Here is a 22290-nt window from a genome sequence, read left to right as displayed (position 1 = left end):
GCATTCCATTCTCTCAACCCTTATCCTGGGCCCCTACTGGAACTTCCCACTTTCCTGCTTGACTTGTGTCCAGTGGTCTCTCACCTTGGCCAGTGATCATCCAAACTACCCAGAGAACTGTTGGAATCCTGGCCTCACCTCAGACTGATAAATTGGAATTTCCAGGATTGGGCTGAAGCAGGTATTACTATTCAAAAGCAAAAGCAAAATAAACAAAACCACACACAATCTCCCCTCTTCCCCCAAAATACCTCTTTAGGGATGTAGACTCTGTACTCTACAGAGTAGAGTTTCAGTTAAATGTACTGATGTTCTACTCTAATAATAGCTCTCCTGCTATCTGTCCTTGCCACATTGGAAACTTGAAGACCATTTTTCCCTCCATGGGATGTTTACCTCTGATGCCTGCTTGTTCTTCTGACTGTCCAAAGACAAAGGAATATAAAGAGATAGAATGCTCTCTCAACTCAAAATCTGGGGGAATGGGAAGAAGATAGAAAGGGAGAAGGGGCAATACAGAAATGCTCACTATGGATACTCCATTTGCTCCCCACATTTCCTCAGACTCTCTTCATGTTGAGGGCCACTAAATTCTGGCCAATAGTTTGTCAGGAAACATGACCAGTGTCACTTCTAATTCAAGGTTTCTAAGTGAGGACATGAATTCTTTATGCTCTTTCTTCTACCACAGAGACCAAGAAAGAGGTGAATCTCAGAAATTATACGTACCAGATGGAAAGAGCACAAGCTGAGGATTTTGAGGAAACAAGAAATCATCTTTTGTGTGACAAGCCACCGAAATTTGGAGTTTATTACCACAAAGTAGTCTTTCTTATCTGGGTCAGTATAGGAATTGGTGAGGCTTTATCATAACCAAAGTACAAAATACATGCCTTTGGCTTAGCAGTGGGGCTGTAGAGGGGAGGAAACGAGTACTGTAGGCTGGAGACACGGAGATGCTCACCATGCAAAGATAAACTACATGAGACGACTGCTGCATGGGTTCATTTGGAAGATGGACTCCCTTTACTGAACGAAGAGAAAAAGCTGGAAAATGGAATGTGTGGTGGCCATTAATTGAGTTTGGTAAGATATTAAAAGAACGAGATGAGCTCAAGGAAGAAAGTTGTCAGTTTGCAGGCAGAGATGAAAAGAAACAGGTTGATTACAGATATTCCAGGCATTGTGAGGCTAGACAATAAGAGGGCTTCTAGAAATAGGGTTAGCAAGGCTTTGAGGGACAAATGCCAGGTATACAGTTAGGTTGATTAAAAAATTTCCAAGACAAAGGTCAAACATAAGGCATAACAGGCGCCTGGGGGTGGCTCAGTTGGTTAAGTGACCGACTCTTGCTTTCAACTCAGGTCATGATTTTGGGGTCATGGGATCGAGCTATGCATCAAGCTTAGTGCCTGGCACAGAGTCTGCTTGAAATTGTCTCTCTCTCTCCTTCTCATTCTGTCTCTTCCCCACTCACTCTCTCTAAAATAAATAAATAAATCTTAAAAATAAAAAGGGTATGAAACCTTTGTGGAACCTTGTCAGGTCATCAAAGTACCCCAGGGAGAAGACTTCATTATATCTGGAACTTCTCCAGTGAAATTCGAGGGCACCACCCAGCTACCATGGAATTGAAAGGAAGGCCTGGGAAAGGCAGATGAACAAGCAAGAACTCAAGACTTGAGAACATTTGGGAGAAAACTTGAGGTATGGTTTGGACACATAAAACTTACAGAGAGCAGCGAAGGCACTCCGGATGCCTTGGCAGGCTTGGAACACAGCAGTGGAGAGACAAGGTCAATGAAAACACAGCCCTGACCTTCAGACTCGGGATCTCCTAGGACATGGAAAGGGAATATTAATCACCACTATTTATTATGGGCTTACTAAGTGCCAGTGTCTGAACTAAAGGTACATATCTTTGTGAAGCGAGCATCATTATTCTCATTTTATGAGTGGACAAAATGAAGGCTTAGGAAAGCGAATTTGCTAAGGACCACTTAACTATTAAGTAACAGACCTGGGAATCTACCACTGTTAAAAAGAAAGTTCCCTGGACACCTGGTAAAGGTGCCAAGACAGATTTTGTTTGGACTGCTGCAAGAAGGGAGAGAGACTCCAGTAGAAATAGAACTCAAGTTCAAGTTGGACAAAGATAATTTTTTAAAGGCAGAACAGACAGGGAACTAAAAGGGATTATGGGGAGGTGATAAAGGGGATACAAAAAAGGGGTGTGGTGGGCAATAGGGAAATGGAAAACTACAGAAGGGGGGTAAATAGAGACTTCCTGAAAATGGGTTGGCAAAGTGTGTAGGGACAATGTGTGTTCTGTGGTTTGGCAGTATAGTGTTTCATGAGCAAAGATTCAGTGTGGGGTTTAGGGTCACCTTTAAGGGCATGGCCTAGTGCAGGTGGAAGCCAGGCTGAAGTGTCATCAGGTTTCTAAACACAATGTTTGGACAAGTTCTTTGTGTTGCTTGGGAGTTAACAGTTCACACGCTAGCCTGACTGACTCTAAAGACCTTGCATTTAATCCTGTTTGTATACTATGGACAAATGGATACTTGCCACACCATTTGAAAATTGATCCAGTGCCACATTAAAGTAATACTGGTTTGTCAGATGAGTAGGCGTGAAAGTAGAATTTAAAAAGTACATAGGGAATGTCAAATGGTTTAATATGAAGTAAGTTTGGGATGAAATGCAGAAACCAGGCAAAGCTAGTTGAAAGTCAAGCCAAGGTATTTAGGTTCTCTCCTGAAGGTTATGGGATCTGTTGTTGGATATTGATGATGGGAATAATATGATCAGATTTGCATTTTGAAAAGTCACTTTGTCATGGAGATGTCTTTGTATCATTCCACCCTTGTTGTGGATTAAAATATTGGCTTCAGTACAGACTGTGTGATTGGGAATGAATCATTTAACCACAGCACTTTTTATTTACCTTTAGAAGGCAGTGATCATTCCTACTGTAAAGGACACTATTGGCTCCCATTGCATCCATTGTACCTCTTCCTAACTGGTAGTAGCCATCAGTTTGGTGGGACTGACTCAAGGATTCAGCCCCATTCTAGTCTGAATTAGCCCACTACAATCAGCCTAATCTTGTCTACCTTGACACCCTTATGGGTTCAGGGCTGAGATATTGATTCAGTTACAAGGAAGCCTAAGACATCACATAGGAATAGGGCAAAGATTCCACTTTTTCTGGATGGTTCCATGCCTGGATGTGAATTCTGAAACTCTGCAGCCATTTCTCCATCAGTGGAGCTGAGGGCCTATGGGCCAAGCCAATGGGCAGAGGAGGCACAGTATAGAGATTCTCTGAGAAATGGAGGTGAGCTTGGGATCAAACCTCCCCTCCCCATACCCCAGGACTTTCTATTTGCACAAGGCAATACATTCCACTTACTGTTCATAGCAGGTTGATTGGACTTTTATCCCTTGCAGCCTAAATCATCAAAAGTTATCTGTAGATAACTTTTGTAGAAGAGCTCAATAAATGTGTTTTGCCCTCAAATTGTATTATGTCTCCATAGTATCCCCCGGAAGTAGATATGTCTCATTCTTCCAATCCAAAGTAGGACTGTCTACCTCATCAAACCTGGTCTGATATACATGCCGTGCCTTCTCTCTGGTGTTCTTTAAAATCCACAAGAATTAATTAATTACATCAACTAATGTTTGGTCGCTGCGTCGATCTGTCTAAAATTACCTTCCAAAGTATAAATGCCATGACCAGAGGCCATGAAGATCTCTCACTGCTTTCACAGTCTTAGGTAACTGTACTGGTAAATGAAGCAAGAAGGATTCTGCTCAAGAGGATTGGACACACCTCAAATGACTTGCCTATAAATCCCACCTCTACTCTTCCGGCTGGACAGTAATTACTGCTTTAGCTCCATTCATTAGACCAATTAATCTTTTCAAAAAGAAAGTGAGATGGATCATTTTTGTCCCTTTGTATCAGTTCCAGAGGTTGGCCTCCATTTTACTCCTCAGGCCACCCATCAAGTGAGAAAGGAAGCTGGAGTCAAAACACTGCCAATCTCCTGATTCTAACCTCTATCCTGAGACCACCAGGCGAGGCTGCCTCTCCCTCCAAGAGCTATTTTAACCAGGGAAGGCCAAGCCTCAAAAAGTTGCTGGTTCTGTTTTTTTATGAAGTTCCCAAAATTGTGGATGCTTATCTGAATGCTATCTGAACTATTCATGTCTCTGGGGAGAGTGTAATTGGGCTGCAAATTTCCTGAAAACAAACTTTCTTGTAAATGCTTCAGGCTGGCCTGCTTTGGTTCAGGAGAGAAATATTCTTTCTATATCCCTCTGGCTTGATTTCTACACCTCTGCTGATGATGTCAGTTAAGACAGTAGGAGTAAGTCCCTAGAGGAAAATGACAAGGTTGTTTCAACACACCCCCAAAAGTTTGATGCTGGGTCCCACCAAGATCTGGATGTTTTCCCATCATCTGAAAACAGGAGTTGTGGGTCCTCTGGGCACCTCTCCAGGTGACCTCATTAGTGGAAAATTAAATAAAAGCATTCTCTTACTTTTCCCCATAGAAAATAATGATATTTTAATAATGCTATGCCATCACTTTTTTAGGACAACAACCAGAGAGAAGAATAGCGAGGGACGTCAAGCCTGGAAAACTGCCCAGGATATAGCCTTATATATCTTATAAGATATATAGAGATATATCTATAGATATATATATCATATACCTGATGACAGGTGACAGCAGGAGCCAAAGAAGCAAGGCAAAAGCTGAGAAATTCGTCGACCGAAAAGGAAGGAGAACATGAACAACTATGTGTAGGTCACACTGTGACATCATCATTTCTTAATGTTCAAAGCTCGATGAAATGACTGGTGTTTGACTCTCACAAACTCGAGATACTTCACTTCTTTTTCTGCAACAAGAAAGCACAGAGAGAGAGAAATGGCTTCTCAGGCAAGTCATTCTCCCTTTCAAATGTAGATGTCAATTTTCCTTCTACAGGAGGTTTATTGATCACTTTCCAAACAAATATAATTCAGTGAAAATTGAGACAGCCTCGTTTTGCTCACAGTTGGTACTTTCTTTTAGGCCGTGGCATATAGCTGAAAAATGTGTGGAGGTAGGAATTGTCGCATTATTGTATCTGACTGTTGAGTGAAGTCTGGTGGGATTGTGGGTGATTTGTGACAAGCTGAGGAATTCCTTTTGCAGCCCACAGTAAGCGCAAAGCACATTATTTAAAACCTACCTAGATCATTGATATAATGTCATCTTATGCTTTTAAGAGGGCCCTTTTCCCCCTAACATATAATTTCCTGTATGACCTTTAGCTTTTTTGTTTCAGATCTTACTCTTTGATGTGATGTTGCTTTTATCAAGATAAAGAACCATTGGAAATAGTTATCCATTTATTAATTTGATTATAGATTTTTTTTTGCTTTTCATTATTTTCTAATTTATTTCAGTAAACATTTATTTAACTTCCATAATCAACGTAATAAATACGTAATCATCGTAAATGACTCATTTACCATTTACAGCGGAAGCCTTCTCCTGAAAACGTGGCTCACATGGATTCTGTTCTTCTCTGATCCTCTGCCGGCTTTAATTGTGTTTTCTTTGGGCCATTTTACATGGTGGCCATGCATCTCCACTGATCCCCTCAATGGCCCTGCTTTCCATTATTCGTGGCCTTGTGCAGTCTCTTCCCTCCCCAGATCGCTGCTGGGCTGTCCCTGGTGTCAGCCAGCAGACCGCAGCATTGCCCACTCTGACTCTGAAGTGGACAAGGCCAGACAGAGTCACCTTTGCGCCCCGGGGAAACTGGAACCACTGTGTAGCTATTCCCACTAACCTGTGGATGTTTTAAACCCCTACCGTTTAGGAATTGTTGTTTATGTGGCAACTGATACATCTCTAGATCCTGAACTTCCTTTTCTTTATGTTTTATCTGGAGGTCAGGGACCTATAGAGTCTGTTTCTTTGGTATCTGAGCACATAACTGAATGCCACACACACAATGTCAAATGAACGAACAAATGAACGAATGAACAAGAGCATAGATGATTTGATATTGCTGAAAGAAAAATTAACCACGGATTGACAAGATGTTTTAGCTGACATCTCTGAACCCATCATTCAAGTTTTACTTTTATTTTGCCGTCGTGGACCCAATCCAATAAGAATGATGTATCTTTTACCTATTGACTTAATTACCTATCAATTTATTACCTATTAGTTCACTTATCGATCTAAACTCTTGTTACTCAGACCGTGGTGAGGGATAGGAAGCCTCAGCGTCACCTGGGAACTCACAAAAAGTGCAGGGTCTCCGGCACTCTCTAGGTCTCCCGAATCAGAATCTGCATTTTAATAAGATCCCAGGTGGCCGTGCACACACGTTACAGTCTGAGAAGTGTGGCTCTAAGCCACATGTCTTTCTTTGTTCTTTGTGAGCATACCAAATGAACACGCCTCATAAATGCTTAAAAATATATGACAATAAATCAGATTCTTTGAGAAAGATATTATTTGTGATTGACTGTGTTTCACAAACAAGTGCATTCTGATGTCAACAACGTCCCCATTCTCTAAAGACTCCCCGACTCAGCCCCAGTGTCACCCAGCTGTGACAGCCTGAGTGATTTCAAACACCACTGATTGACATCTTAAACGTTGCCTGGAAATGCCGCGCTCTGCAAAATCCTTCATCACAAGAACACATCTGCCTTAAAGTCGGCTGTCCAAATGGAGGGGCATTTCCTCCAGAAAGCAAAACACCAGGCTTTCATCTCTTCAAAGCAAACCCACGGGTTTTGAGTTTTTTTTTTTTTTTTTGGTACAAAGAGGAGTTTTCCCGCCTCTTCCCAGCTCCTCAAGTGCCCCTCCTGGGTGAGCAGAGGCCCTCAGCTTTGGGCCCTGTCCTGAGAACAGCCTGGTGGAAGGATTATACAGATGATAAACCTCCGTGCTACCAAGCAGTTGCCATATATCCCAGGATCAAGTTGTGTGAGTGGCTGACAGGAAAAGCCCAGGAGGATTGGGTTACAGGAAAGGGCTGCCATTTATTTATTTATTTTTCTCCTTCTGTAACTAATTCCAAAAACAGACCCTTGCTTGAGAGCCGGAGTACCAGAGAACAAGAGGAACTCTGCAAAATTCTAATTGGGGAACAGTTGACTTAATTGGTGTCCATTTGGCAGACAATGGGAAAGACTCCCCAGCTGGGCTGAGAAAGGACCCAGGGGGAATATAGGCTTGCAAGAAGCTGGAACACTCTGGAGACCGATTGTTTCCTGAGGTAAAACCTGGAGACCAGGGCTTAGATTAACTCTACAACTGTCAAGCTCCATTAGGGGCAATCAGAGGAGACAGAGCATGGGTTAAACACAGGAAACAGAGCTGACAATAGAGACATATGTCTCCAAGAGCCGGGAAGGGAGACAGGCATGTATATGTCTAATAACAAACATAAACATTTTTCTTTCAGGTTCAGATGTAGCACTGATGGGTCAAAGATAGTCCTCAGTATGAGGTGTTAAATGTCAAATATTAGGAACCTAAGTGGTTCAGTTGCACACGCTTGTTTTGTGCAATTCGATGGTGTTGAAGACATTTCCTGAGCGTCTCAAATCTGCAGAGAATAAAGCGGTGGCTGAAAATCAAGAGCTGAGGGCCGGATGGGCTGGGACCCAGGAGGACCCTGTCCTGTTCCCTGTTCGGCCGTTAACCAATTGGCTGCCACTGGACCGCCTTTCTGAGATCTCTAGAGCCCTGTTAAGTCATTTGTAAAATAGGGGGTTATTGTTGATCATTTCTGGGGGCCCTGTTAGCACTAACATTCCACTAGCTTATATCTTACTTGAGCTTGAAACACACAGAATCTTTTTCTCTTTGTGTGTGGCCGTGCATGCACGGTGTGGAACGTGGTATGCTGTATATTTGTAATATAGCACAAAATCTGGTGTGATGTAATTTTGTGATATTTTGAAATATTAAAAATGAGGTACAGAACATGCGACCGCAAAGTTCGGCACCTTGGCATATTGAATCCTTTAAGCTGAAGGAGTTGGAGAAAACAGAAGTCATTCTGCCCTTGCCCTTCTTCCCTGAAACAGGGTCATAGAACCCTCAAGTGAGTCAAATGGGAGGTGTCCTCCTTATACCAGAGGAAAGGAACATCCTTATCTTTGAGGATAAAGGGACACCAAGAAGAATCTGGACATGCCTTGTTTAGTTTCAGTCAGTTTACTACACTTACCTCATGCTCTCTGGCCTACCTATTTTTCCATGACTGTCCACTCTTCATCAAATCTAGCATAAAAAATACTCAAGTTTAACCATTTCTTTGTGTCTCTATTTCCTAATGAAGGCAGTCATGTTGCATACAATTTATATTAAATAAATGTATATGCTCTTCTGTTCATCTGTCTCTGTCAATTTAATTTTTAGACCCACCTGCGGACCCTAAGAAGGCTGAGGAAACGTTTTCCTTCCCTATATTACACACATATCTCAAAATACCAAAAAATATATCACTGTAATATATGATCTTTTTCTATTACTATTTACAACATCATAACAGTAAAACTCCTATTATATGCCAGTGTAGAGAGAGCATTTATAAAGCAATTAGGCCAAATTTTAAAACTACCCTCAAGTGGATGTGCTTAGAGTCTGTTCATATGCACATGAGATTAAGTTGGCCAAGGGGTATCTCAGGTCACAAGAGAATACTTCACTGTTTGACGGATCTTTAAAGATCTCCAAGAACAGACTGCAGAGCAAGTGAGTGGTCTGACAGATGAAAGCAGGTAGGTGTAAGTCTCATCCTCCCAAAAGAGGAGGGCAGAAACATTCAAAACAATTGACCCCAATGGGCTGAAGCAATGTAGGCTGGAGGACAAGGTTATCTCACGTCATTTTTTCCAGAGTGGTCCAAGAGTCATAAATTCAGAAATCAAACATCCTTCCTCCACCTCGAGAAGAATAGCACACATGACAGGAAGTCACTTTGTTGTCCTCATGCAGGCGTCCTCTGCAGGCATTGGTAGTCCCAGGGTGAGCAAAGGAAGAATTCAAGAACTCTTTTCCTTTTGTTCATGGGCACTTCCCCCAATGCTGGAAATGAAGGAGGGAGCTTGAGACTAAAAACACAACACAAGTCTGCCAACAACCTTGACCTTTAAAATGGAAGGTTGGCAAAATCCATTTTGATCTGAGTTCACCTGTCTGCCTTGCCTCCTCTTCTGAAATGTCAATCTTACAGAAGAATTTGGTTTTGTGAGATATGAAGAATCTTTATAGGCAAAACAGATATTTAAATGCAACCTTTTTCCCCTCTCCTGTTAGGCTGTTTGACCAGCAAAGGAGAGCTGTGAGTTTTGGGTTTTGGGTTTTTTGTTTTTGTTTTTGTTTTTCTCTTTTACTCTACAAGTTTAACTTTGAATTAAGGGAAGTACCTTCACTTTCCCCGAGAGGAGTAATTAATTCAAAAGGGGCTTTTCTTATTCGGGTCAAGATATTTTTAAAACAGGTGAGCTGCTACTGGTGACGGTAAGAGATTAGGGAAAAAGGAGAAAAGCTTTGTGACTGAAAGTGGATTAAACTGACAAATACAAAAAAGCAATAGTAGTAAGAATGAGTATTCTCTGGCCTAATTAGACCTCAATTATGCAATACAGTCATTGTTTTGTTTTGTTTTGTTTTGTTTTTTGTTTCTCCTAAGATGTTAGTAAAGGGTGTTATTCTCTCCAGATCAGGTTGTTTGTCTTGGTAGTGGCTGTTTGTTTGTTGTGCATTCTGAGTAGATCCTTCTGCCTCTCCCACCTCATCCGATTGCTATTTCTTCTGTTGACATCAATTCTCCCTGTCTCTGCATACCTGTAGTGCACCTTTATCTTTGTTCTCTGCATCTCCTAGACCAAGCCCACTCAGCCCCAGGGCTTGTCAATTTTATGATTCATGGGCATATTTTTCCTGGCTTCCTACAAAGAAGGTCTTGGAGTAATTTAAAATGGTTACTTCCATTGGCAAGCTGGATTGGAAGAAAAGTCCCTTATTGACTGGCCTCATCTTTTATCATATAATCTAATAGTAAGACCTGTTCTCAGAGGAAATATTCAGTAGGTATTATAGTGTTAAAGCAGATTTTGCATAGCATGCTTGAATACATTAAATATAACAGACCTGTCCACTTAGTCTCTATGTGCCAAGCCACTCAAAAAGAAAGGATGTGATAATATTCCCGAAGTCTGAGGTGGTCCCTCCCCATGGTAACATTCCGCAAGTCTATGAGCCTATGATTTGCATTCGCTTTAGACATACCTGTAGATAATATTTAAATGGCCACTCATTTGTAGAGTTCTTTGCAGTTTTTCAGGTAATTAAATGAAGAATAACAACTCAGTTTACTTACAACAGGTGGATAAGAGCTGCTTCCCTCTCATGCCAATAAGTTCTGTCATCAACTATAATTTTCTGAGTGCTTACATGGGGAAAATCGCTGCACATGCATGATTTCCTTCAACCATGTAACTGTGTGAATTGGTACCTTGCTTATCTCCATGGTACTGGGAGTCATAGAAAGGAAAGGAGGTGGTGATAGCAGTTACATGGTTAAGGAGCAAGGCTCAGATAGAATCCATGTGGTCAAGCTCCATTCCTGTGTGCTCTTAACTTCACAATACTGCTCCAAACCTTGGATCGTCAGTCTTCCATTAATTTCCAAATGTGATTATTTTATCTTAGAAATAGTACTTGGAACGACAAGAGAGGAAGGGGACAAGAAGTTGTATTAGCTGAATAGACACCCTATGCCTGATTTTGCTCAGCTCTTTATGTATCTAAAATTACCTTTTTGTTTAATTCATACACAAAAGAAGTCTTATTTTATGTATTTTACAAGCAAGGAAACTGAGGCTTAGAATGTGAAGAACTTGCTGAAAATCAGTCTTGTTTCTGTGCTGTGAGACTTAAACCTAAGTATGTTTGTCCCTAAAGGTCATATTCTTCCCACTAGATCCTCACGTTGTCCTCTTGCTCTCCTGGGAATATACCCTCTGATTTCGTTTCATGAAAAAAATCCTTCTTGTTTATGAGGATATCATCTCTAGGCTAGCAGTTTTTGCACTCCCGTGGTCAATATTCTTAATTGGCTCTCCTCATTTCATCCCTTCTGTCATTCATTCAGCAAGTCTTTGGGTGATTCACTTACTCTGAAGCAAAACACCTTTGTCAAAACATAGATGGTGGCCATTTTCAGAAATCCAAGAAAAGGATGCTATGTTGTTGATGTAAAAGGGGACTATTCTGAGTTCATTATCTCCTGCTGTACCAAAGGTCAATTAGTCCATAAGTAATTGTCGAGAGTCGATTGTGTGTGAGATCCTGTGCATAGACTTTGCATTAGTTGTAAGGGGAAGTTATTAACGTCCCAGACTTACACTTTTTCTAGACCCTGTGTGCCTGCCATAATGATTCTAAAGAAGTTTCAAAAAGCTGATGGTGACTTGTGTCAGAGGGCCTATGGTATTCCTCTGCCCACTCTTACAAAGAACACAATGCCGGACACCTGGATAACTACTCAAAAAACGCAGAACTGAACTTATTTTCCCAGACTCTCAGTCTAGAAACCTCCAAGTCCTTAAATCCTGAAATTTTAAACTATCTTTTCCCAAGCTTTTGTCATTAAGTCCTAGCAAGTTTTCCTTCTAGAAAGTTTGAGTAGATCTGTGCATTCTTTTACTTTCTTTATACCACAGTTTAGTCTCTATCATTGCTCAGTTAGCACTCTGACTTTCTATCTTCTGCTGAAAGAGGCACGATCCATCATCCATCCTTCCAGATTGATCTAGCTGTACCACATGATATTTTATCCAAGAAGCCACAATTCTTCATTGTGAAACTTGCTCAAATACGTTCATTTTCCCACAATAGGAAATGGGAAATGGTATTCATACAATGGTGTTCACTGAAGAATCATTTAGGATTGTAAAATGTTGTAAATAAATCTTAGTATGCATCCATAGGAGATTTTTAGATCAATTATGTGCCTTCATACAATGAAATGCCACTGCCGCCATTAAAAAGAATGAGGCAGTATTATAAATGGAGAATTTTCAAGATTTCTTATCTGAAGAAAATAAGGAGCCCTAGTGTCTGAGTTAAGAAAAAAACAAAAAGAAAGGCTTGCATAGATGCTTATATATTTATGTGAGACTCTCTTGGAAGACTCTACCAAAAACTGATAATAATATCTGCCTCCAGTGACTAAAGAATTAGGAAGGGAGACTAAGTTTTACAATGAACCCTGTGGAAAAATTTGTATTATCATTTGCATATATTACTTCTTCAAAGATACAACTTTCTTTTTTAAATACTTTGCCGTGCTTTGAAAGTTTCCCTTGCTTTGTCCCTATCCTAACTTGTCCTTTCCAAAAAATATATATTTTAGGAAATCCTTTATAAGACCATACATTTCATAAACTGAAAATCAGTTATCTTTTTTATTGTGCTAAACGTACATAATGTCATTTACCATTTTAACCCTTTTTAGGTGTACAGTTCAGTGGCATTTAGTACATTCATGTTGTTGTACAACCATCATCATCCTCCGGCTCAAGAAGTGTTCCATTTCCTCTACCTGAAAGCTACCTATTAAGTAATAGCTCCCCATTCCCCTCTCCTTCCATCCCCTGGAAACCACCATTCTACTTTTTGTCTCTATGCATTTGACGCTTCTAAGTACCTCATCTATGTGGAGGCATATAGTATTTGTTTTTTTGTGTCTGGCTTGTTTCACTTAGCATAATGTCCTCAAAGTTCATCCAAGTTGTAGCATGTGTTAGAATCTCCTTCCTTTTTAGGGCTGAATAATATTCCATTGTATGTACATACCATATTTTGTTTATCCATTCTGCATCAGTGAATATGTGGGTTGAAGATCAATTTTGCCATAGAGAATATTTTTGATTAGCCATGTTTCTAGGAGGTCTCCTTTATGAATTTTTGAAGGTGGTGATATCCAGATGTCATCAATGGGTTGTACTGCTAAGGCTTTGCCCGGCTGCATCCACAACATCTATTAGTATCTTGTGGGTGAACATGATTTTTTTTAATTATTTATAATTAATGTAATCAAATTAAGAAATCCTTCCTCCAAATGAACACTGCTTACTATACATATATGTGTGTGTGTGTGTGTGTGTGTGTGTGTGTGTGTATATATGCATATATATATATATAAACAAACTATATATATAAACTGAAAATCAATATATATATACATATGTAATATATATTTAATATTTGGTTAATATTGTTTAACACAAAATATAGAATATACTTTAGCAGTTCCTTAAATTAATAATACAGGTATCTTTAAGGGCTTTATTAAGCAGAAATATCTTCACTTGAGAAATATTTAAATGTTCATCTTAATATCTTAACAGCATTTTTAACATGAAAGAGCAGAGCCTCCGACATAAACATATCTTTATTAAATTGTAGTCTAAAATTGACAAAATTTAGTTATTGCTTTTTATAAATTTACTGTGCATAGAAAAATTAGACCATTATTTTAAATGAAGCCTGTTTTAGAAATGTACTTTTTTCATTATCATCATTATTATTATAATTATACATATTTTATCTGGAGTAATCCTGACATACCTAACATATTTGGGTCATAAATCTGTAAAGAAGAGTCTTACAATTGAAAAACAGTATTTGGAGATGGAGTGAGTTACAGAATGGCTGGATGTCTGAAAGAATCTGAGAATCCAGGCTTGGGCCAGACATTCCTTTTGGAAATAATGCAAATGAAGAATTCTTTGGCTCCCCTGTTTCTCTACCAAGTTCTTTTACTCATTTTGGGTTTGTATTTATCACTCCTTGCTTTAATAATCAGTTCTATTACATATGCATGGGGTGCCATATATCTAGTTTCTTAAATAGGACATCCATTGGGTTATTTTATATTTTAAATTGCTGCATGTGTTAAAAAAAAGTCAACCTTACGTGGGATCTTGGTATGGCAGAAAGAGCATGAGCTTTGAGTCAGAGAAATTAGTGTTTGAAATACAGCTCTAATTCTTATCAGCTTGTCCTTGGGAAAATTACATAAGCTCTGAATCTCTGTGAGCTGGGGAATAAAATAAGAAAATTTAAAATGAATCCATAAAGAATTGTTGTGAAAATCAAATGAGATGAAGCCTATGAATGCTGAGGACCGTGACATCAAGAACATAGTAGGCATTCAGCAGACGTTGGTTCTCTTTACTCTTTTCATGTTGTTATTGTGTAATTCTCTGGTGGGTTCCCTTAAAGAGTTATTTTTATTAAGATATAAGATATTTAAAAACCCACAAGCACTCCTGATGTCACCAAACTCAGTTCTTTGCAGTGAAAGTTCCTAAAATTTTCTACATTGATTTATAACCTTTGAGGGGAAAAAACATTTCTTAATTCTCCATGGTTTCTGATCACTTAGGCTTTTCTGGACTGGGGTAACACAGCATGCCACATGTTTTCCTAACAAATTGCATTCGGACACTTTCCGACACTTTCATTATTTTAACTCAGGTAATAATTAGTCACTGTCAGAGGAAGGACTTAGGTTGTGCAAATCAGAATAAATTTACCTTGCCGTAGCAGCAGTCACAAATGAAGCAATAAATTAGAAATAGCAAATTGTTACGGACTTAAGAGATCACAAATCAAAATCACTCCCTGAAATCCAGGAAAAGGTAGAGGACTGCCAAGATTTCTTTGAGAGCTTAATTTTTCCAGAAAACTTTTGAGTTGAATCAGTTTGTGACAAATCCCAGAGATGTTGCAGACACTGATCACAAAGATGACATTCTGGGACTTCACTCCTGTCATGGAAGCTTTTGCACAATGCTTCTTATTAAAAAGGAAATGAATTTTCTTCTTAAGATAGCTGGGAACTCCTAAATCTTTTATGTACACACACACACACACACACACACACAAGCATGCACATGCACATACAGAACCACCCACCCACCGACTTCCCGTCACCCACAGAAAATTAAGAACTCTTCTGAAAAGTCTCTTTGAGTATACAAAGCCTTCCCTGGTATTCCAGTGATCAAAATGGTAAAATCTGAGATCATCAGCAGGTTCTGGACTTGGGTCATATTCCCAGAAGTGGGCAATTAAGTGAATTAATGTGGAAAGGGGGAGATGTTTCTAGAAATATGTCATGGCCCCCCTTGCACAGCCTCATCTAGTTCCATGTTTTTTTTCTGGGATCAGAAAGATGATATGGAAGGCATGTTCCACAAATTTTCTTCAACTAACACAGAAAAGATCTTGAACACAATGAGTGAAAGAATGTGATTCTGAGTGAACCGTGGCCAAAACACATAGTAAAGTGGTAAAGAATGGAAGGTCCCATACATTCCTCCAAAGACGTAAAAGGCCTGAAATTATTGGATGAGAAACCCATGGCTTAATCAAAGCCTCTTTGGAAAAGATTAGTGGCTTCGATTGTGAAAAAGAGCAATATGTGTTAACTGTGTGAGGTGACACCTAGTAAGCTGACACAGCATTGCCTTTGATTACGGAAGTAGAGGCAGTGTATCGAAAGAGACAACCATCCTACTTAAGCGCTGATCAGGTAACAACAGGAGAGGTGTATTCATTTTTGTGTGCAACATCCTAAGTAATACACGGAAACATTGGAACAAGACCCTGTGAGAAAACATTAGTCCCTACCATAAGAAGAGTATAAGTTGGCTTCACTCAGAGGAGAGAGCCTCTGGATCAGGGTGGATGTTCATGAAAGTTGCCTTCCATTACTGACAGAATTACCATGCAGAGGAAAGAATAGATCTGTTCTCTGTGGAACGAAGATAAAGAATAGACTTTGGTTGCCAAAGATGTAACTAAAACCAGTAGGTGTATTTCTGGTTAAATGACCACTTGATGGTGAGTATCTAATTTTCCTGCCGCCCTGGGTGTCCAGCAAGGTTATCCATAAAATTATCAAAATTTTTGTTACTCAGGAAAAGTCTGTGTCATCCATGCAAACAGAGACCGGTGTGGCAGAAACCAAAGAATTTGCTGTGTATGACACAGGTATGAAAACAGAACAAAGGGAGACTTTGAGAGTCGTGATTCTTCTTCTGGAGAGAGTAACACAGCCTCATAATCAGAGAAGCCCTCACAGAACCCCACGAACATTTCTGATTTGTAGGAGGTAGGCCAGTGGACTGCCAGCAGCTGGTATCCACTCAGGAGTTTCCCTGAGCACTGATGCCCTTACAAGCCTAGATGTCAGTCTGTGGCTACAGAAGGAAAGTGGGTGGGTTCACAGCCTTCAGTCAGTTGGGTTGTGATATATGGATCTTTCTTGGTGCTGTGGGAATCCACACCAGGGAGAAAGCCCCCATATCCATATTGGTATCGAGAGGAGGTTTGTAGGAAAGGTGGCTGTGTTTTCTGTTCCTCAGGTGCCATTTTACCAAAGAAGATGTTCTAGGATTTCCCAGAGTTCTGGCTCTCAACACATTCCTCCCAGCCTCCTGGATCAGGTCGCAAGTAGTGTTACATAACATCAACCCGCCTGCTGGTCTACAGTCTCATAGGATCATCCTAGTTGAAATGCTTGAGCATTATAAAAAAGGGAATGAGCATAATGGAACAGCAGCAACAACAACAACAACAAAAATGCAATCATAGAACTGAAATTTTCCCTAGGCCAAGAAATTGATCCGGGGGTGGGAATTCTCACTCAGAATGCAGAGGAAAATATGAAGATTTTAAAATGTGTGCAAGAGGTCAACAGAGACCCAATCCCTTAACAATGGGCATTTATAAAAATGAGGCCAGAGAAATGGAATTGAAACAACAAGCAAAGAAACATAACATAGAAATAGTAGAAATACTAATAGAAAACAATGTTGAGGGGTTGAGGAAAGCCCTATGGATTCCAATAGCATCTTGTGTACAGAGAACTTGATCAGAAGACATTCATCGCTACATAACTTGGTTAAAATGTTTGTGTGCAGGAATAAAAGCAGAATCCTATGAAATAACCAGGAAGAAGATATCAGTTATGTATTTTTTTAAGATTTTATTTATTTAAGAGAGAGAATGACTGACGGAGAAAACACAAGCAGGAGGAGGAGCAGAAGGAGAGGGAGGATCAGACTCCCCACTGAGCAGGGAGCCCGATGTGGGACTCGATCCCAGGACCCCAGGATCATGACCTGAGCCAAAGGCAGATGCCCCACCGACTGAGCCACCCAGGCGCCCCTCAATTATGTATTTTTGTCAGTCACCCCAAAAATCAGTTTGGTATTGTACTTCTCCTTTACAGTTCTAAGAGCCAGGTATAGTTTAGAAGATGTGCAAATAAAACTTCTGCCATAAGAACCCTATAGTCAAGTTGTCATTCCTTATAGGAGGCAAAACAGACATTGCCTGTGCATGAAAAACACTCAGAAAATTTACCACTCACTTTGCTTTTCTGATTTGTCACTTAAACATAGGTTCTAATTAACATGAATGGTAAAACTGTGGAAGAAAATAACTAGCAAAACAGATTAAACAATGTCTAACTATGATTTAAAAGGAAACTGGTGAAGGTACTAATGATTCGCAAAGGTGAAGTTTTCTGAGATAAATATTTTTTTCTTTAAGATTTACTTATTCATTCTAGACAGAGAAAGAGAGAGGGAGCACATGAGCCAGGGCAGGGGCAGAAGGAGAGAGAGAATCTGATTCCCCACTGAGTGTGGAGCCCGACCTGGGTCTCAATCCCAGGACCCGAGATCATGACCTGAGCCGTAACCAAGAGTTGGATGCTCAACCAACCGATACACCCCGGTGCCCCTACAATTTTCTAATTCATATTAAATAGGACCTAGGGCAACACTTTATATTTTTAGACACAGTGACTTCTTTTTGCTTTTAGGAGTTCACAAACAGTTCCTTGTGAGGTCAGAGCCATGCCAATCTTTTCAAGGATATGATGATTTCTTTCTCTCGACCACCATAAAACTGCATTTTAAAACTTCTTATTCAGCAATTAATGTGTTTTGGCTTATGTTTATTCCATTTGCTCACAGTCTTTCTTACAACTTTAACAAAGATTTAAGCCCCAGGAGAGTAAAGTCTCTATTCTGTTATGTTTTGGCATTCACACCCCCCAATCCAGCATTTATATGGGCCTAACCCTAGAAATTACTGAATAAATATTCAGTGATTTGCATTCTATTATGGAAATACTGAATATCTAGCACTCTGCCCTTGCAGGAATGCAAGTTCCTTTAGAAGATTTAGTAAAACCCATGAGGTAATGAAAAAACACCATAAAATCATACAACAGGAAACAATCAATTGCATAGGGGCACCTGGGTGGCTCAGTTGGTTAAGCGGCTGCCTTCAGCTCAGGTCATGACCCCAGGGTCCTGGGATCGAGCCCTGCATCGGGCTCCCTGCTTGGCGGGAAGCCTGCTTCTCCCTCTCCCACTCCCCCTGCTTGTGTTCTTTCTCTAGCTGTCTCTCTCTGTCAGTTAAATAAATAAATAAAATATTTAAAAAATAATAATAATCAATTGCATAAAGATGACTGCCTTGACGTAGGGAAAAGCTATCCCAGAAAATGGTTGCTATCGGAGAGTTGGTATGGGAAGATATGCTGGCTGGCTGGAGCTTCGACAGAATGCTTCAACAGAGGAGTGAAACGAGATAAGATCCAAAGAGTTTGTACAGTTTTAATGACAAAGACATGTGAGCGGGATCTTTTAAGTGAGGGCTTTAAAACCTGAAGAATTTCAAGAGGAGAGAAAAAGTTCAACTTCCTGGCCATGAACCGTAATAAAACTACAAATATGAGAAAAGGGAAGAAAAGTTCAAGCAGCAAGAAGTAGGTGGGACTAGAAGCCCTACTCTGGGGGACAAGGCACAGCCATGAGCCATTACTAGAGACAGGAGAACTCTCTGCCATTCTCCTCTCCTTTTTTTTTTTTGTTTTTGAAAGAGAACTTTCCACTCTGTCTCCCTCCTACTTATGTCAGCCTGGTTTACTGAGAGTCCTTCTGGACATCCTTCATCCCAGAAGTTTCCTTTTATAAATGGTATCTCTACAAATCTCCATGTTAATCACAAAGTCACACTTAGCCACATCACATATCCTTAAATAATCTTTGTTGGTTCCTTGGGTGCATAGCCATTGCTGTATTTTTCTTTTTTGATATACTTTAGATTTAATTAACACCCACACTTCAAATATCCCTTCATTCTGAGTTTAGGCTGTCACGATGTCCGCCATAGATTTTCTGCTGTAACCTCCATCCTTGGAGCCCATCCATCCAGTCTTTCTTACACATCAATGCTAGATTACTTTGTTTCTTCTAAGACATACTTTAAGACATAATAATTGAATTTTAAAGCTGGCAAAGATCTTGGACACCTACTCAATTATTTTTTAAATGGTCTTCCTTAGAATACTGGTTGCTATAAATATTCTGCACAAAAATGTACCCCCCAAAAGCTTGGGACCTGCTTCAATCAAGAACTTCCCTTTGAGATTCACAATTGGTATTTGCACACTAATGGCCAACAAGTCTTCCAGTAAAGAAGCCAGCTGAACTTTGTATAATTCAAAGTGACTCCCGAATATGCTGGCTCACATTCTGTGGAGGATATTGCTTGAGTCCCATCACCTCATTTTCCAGATATTCTCAGACCAGGTGAGCTTAAGAAGCTCAACGTAGCCTTTCCTGACCAGGCCCATTACAGAAAAGTGTGAGGTCCCTTTTCATATACTTTCTCACAGCTCCTAGTGTTTGTCCCTTGGGACCACCTTTTCACTTTAAATTATTTACTCAATCACTTAAAATAATTCATTCTACATTGCTCTCCCTGGTGAAGTCCAATCTATTATGAGGGCAGAGGCCATACTTCTTTTATCCACTACTCTCTTTAGTGCTTAACATACATCTGGCACATAGTAGGTGCTCTGTAATTTTGACTGACTGTGTGATCAATGGTATTCTGATGAGTTTGTGGGCAGGGTCTGTGTTATACTCAGCGGCTCCTCCAAATTGTATAATTATGGCATAACCTTCCTCATCCAATTTGGATGGATTAGTTTTAGGAGGTGACCTTTCATGTTCTGAGTGCTATATAAGCTGATAGAGTACTCAGCCTGAAGAAGCCTTGTGAAACAGGGACGCCTGGGTGGCTCGGGTTAAGCATTTGACTCTTGATCTCAGCTCAGATCTTGATCTCTGGGTCATGAATTTTGAGCCTCAGATTTGAGCTCCATGCCCACGTCCCTGCTTAAAAAAAAGAAGAAGAAGAAGAAGAAGAAGAAGAAGAAGAAGAAGAAGAAGAAGAAGAAGAAGAAGAAGAAGAAGAAGAAGAAGAAGTAGTAAAAAGAAGATATCGTGTGAAATGGCCATATTAGTTATGGGGAGACAGAGCCACATCACATCCAGGCTGGGAGGAGACCATGGCTGAATTCTTATGTCCTCATAAGATTGTCTAATAAACAAATGAATGCACAAGGCAACAAAGACCCATGAACCACCCCCAGCTCCACCTGACTTGGTAGTGACTCCAAGAGGTCATGTTGAAGAATAAGTATAATTTGTACTGAGTGCATTTTTATTCTCCTGTTGAACCTCCTGTTAGATCACAGTGTTCCAATTGTACACCTCACCTGGCACAATATTGTCAGCCTTCCAAGATTTTAGATAGATGTCTGACTCTTCCCATTCTTTTTTTTTTTCCTCCACTTCCCCAAATCCATAACCCTGAGTCCTATTCACTTCTTGCCCTTGTGGTCCCCTTCAGTTCATTCCTTTTAGCTATGGGAGCAATGGCATTTGTGGTATAACAGGAAGATCCCGGGACCTAGAGTCTAAGAAAACAAACAAACAAAAAAAACAAAAAAAACAAAAAAACAAAACAGTAGGAGTCCAGAAGTCCCAGTTCTTCCTCTTAGAAACCTTGTGGGAGTGAACAAGGCATCTGCAATTCTGAGCAGCTGCTTCTTTTTACTAACATGTTCATGGTGAAATCTGCCTTGCACAAATCTTAAAACTCTTGAGGGAAAGTGCTTTGTTAACTCCAAAGCCCTCTGTGTATCAGAGTTTTACAAAATTGTCCCTTAAAAGTATAATCTGTGGCCCAATATATTTGAGAAAAAACAGATACTATATCCTTCTTGCAGATATTTGATAGTGCCAATTAAGAATTAGAGGCTGAGGGGCGCCTGGGTAGCTCAGCCGGTAAGCGTCTGCCTTCAGCTCAGGTCATGATCCCAGGATCCTGGGATCAAGTCCCACATTGGGCTCCCTGTTCAGTGGGGAGTCTGCTTCTCCCTCTCCTTCTGCTACTCCCCCCGCTTGTGCTCTCTCTTTCTGTCAAATAAATAAAATCTTTAAAAAAAAAGAATTAGAGACTGAAAATTCTTGCAGCAAATAAATCTGCTTGATCCAGAGATTCCCCCAAGAAATCTTATTACAAATCCTTTCTGTTTGTTTGTTTGTTAATATAATCACATCAACAACTGACGCACACTAGTGTTCCACACAACACACTTTGGAAAATGTTGCCCAAGGCCAGTGTAAGGTGATATCATTGATAATGGGCTATGCTTCCCAGAAACCTGTTTTTGTTTGTTTTATTTTATTTAAGGGACCCTTACTTCTTGAACTAATTTGAGTGAGATGCAGTGGGATTATCAGGTACTTTGGCAAAGGAGGAATTTGGGATCAGAGAACCTTCTGGCAACAGGAGAAGGAAGACAGCTGATGCTTTGTCTTGCATGAAAAGCCAGTCCTGTGGAGGCCAACACAAGTCTGTTGGCTCCTTTCCATCACCACCGTGCAGTTCAGGCTCTCATTCTCTCTCCCACAGACTAATTTAACAGCCTCCTAACCAGCCTGTGTCATCTATCTTACTGTTGGCTGTTGCAGGCCATCCTTACAAAACATATCTTTACCATAACAATCCAGAAATCCCACCTTTGAGTCTTTATCCAAAAGAATTGAAATCAGGATCTCAAGGAGATGTTTTCACTCCCACATTCATTGCAGAATTTTTAACAATAGCTACAATGGGGTGCCTGGGTGGCTCAGTCGGTTGAGCTTCTGACTCTTGATTTCAGCTCAGGTCATGATCTCAGGGTTGTGAGATCGGTCCCCATGTCTGGCTCTGCACTTAGCCGAGTCTGCTTCTCTCCCTCTGTCCCTCCCCGTGCTGTTTCCCTCTCTCTCAAATAAATAAATAAATCTTAAAACAA

Source organism: Zalophus californianus, chromosome 6 (assembly GCF_009762305.2).
Source record: "Zalophus californianus isolate mZalCal1 chromosome 6, mZalCal1.pri.v2, whole genome shotgun sequence".
NCBI lineage: Eukaryota > Metazoa > Chordata > Mammalia > Carnivora > Otariidae > Zalophus > Zalophus californianus.
This window is presented reverse-complemented; position numbering follows the sequence as displayed.